At 36.6% G+C, this 1,237-nt stretch overlaps 1 protein-coding gene across 1 annotated transcript in view; it reads left to right on the top strand.

The window, feature by feature from the left end:
• Positions 1 to 1,237, top strand: part of LOC140335224 (lysosomal dipeptide transporter MFSD1-like) — a gene marked incomplete in the record, with an annotated part of 11,212 nt that overhangs the window by 3,153 nt on the left and 6,822 nt on the right.

Genomic DNA, 1,237 nt, shown 5'->3' with positions numbered 1-1,237 from the left:
ATATATATATACGGGACTTTTGGTTTTGTGCTTAAAATTTTTAGACATTGCCCCCACAATAGAAATGTAAACTGCTGTGTAGGAAATCTCTAGCATTGTGCCACATTCCATGCACAGTACCCTAACCAGCAATGCCTATTTCTCCCGAGCAGTATTGTTGATTGGAGCAGTGCGCAGAAGTCATGTCACTGTGTGATAGCAGCGGATAGCAGCAAGCACATACATTTTCTAAATACAGAATTCTATTTACTTGTTATACAGCTTTCATGCATAGCAGTAGGAAAAGGCACAACTTCAACTGGGCTTTAACAAGAGCAGCCTGAATGTTTGCAAGACATGAGTGCATTTTTAATTTAGTTTTGCATGCTTAATATCTAACGTGATCTGATGTATTAATGTTTTTATATTTGGTATGTTATTACGAAAAGAGAACCATTTATCATGTTACATACCTGCACAGTGCCCAATGCTTTGTGTATTGTAATGTAGACCTTCCCTGCATTGTGCTACCCTCTGCCCAGTAGATGGGTTAAAATGCCCCTAATACATCTATATCATTGAACAGATTTCTTTGAGTTTGATTCTTGGAGGTTCAGGGTGGGCATTCAGAATGACTGCCAATATGTAGCTGCCCTGGGAGCGGTATGAGGGAGTTATATGTTGATATTTGCATACACATGAATGGGATATTAGTAGAGATACACAGTAGGACCAAACCAATATCCAGAACCTTAAACCCTACACTTCTGCTATGAACCAGCAGCATCTAAAAAACTGTTTACAACAAATATAATATATTATAAAAATAAAAATGTTTTCTTGATTTTTCTCTTCTTTCCCAGAAATGCCTTGGTGGTGATCATTGCTGGATTCCTTATTGACAAGCTAGGGAATAGATGTGAGTTCCAAAGCATTTATTTTATTGTAGACTTAAACACAGTCATTGTGCTAATAGAAATAATGTATGTGTGTGCGTGTGTGTATGTACCGGTATGTACCGTATATGTGTGTGTGTGTGTATATATATATATATATTAATATTTACATATAGGTGTCCAATCAGATGTGCTTACAGGGGCATTTACCTGTCCAATCACAGACCTAGCTAGTTGTATAACCACACCCAAAAAAACTTAGGTCACAAACTATTTGTGCCTCGGAGCTATATAGATCTCAGAATTTTAATAAGAGGTTCACTAATTCAAAACAAAAGTAAAACAATTCCCTTGTATTTTTC

Source organism: Pyxicephalus adspersus, chromosome 7 (genome assembly GCF_032062135.1).
Source record: "Pyxicephalus adspersus chromosome 7, UCB_Pads_2.0, whole genome shotgun sequence".
In the NCBI taxonomy this organism is placed as follows: domain Eukaryota; kingdom Metazoa; phylum Chordata; class Amphibia; order Anura; family Pyxicephalidae; genus Pyxicephalus; species Pyxicephalus adspersus.
Note: the sequence above shows the minus strand (reverse complement) of the source record. Positions and strands in the feature narration are given on the sequence as shown.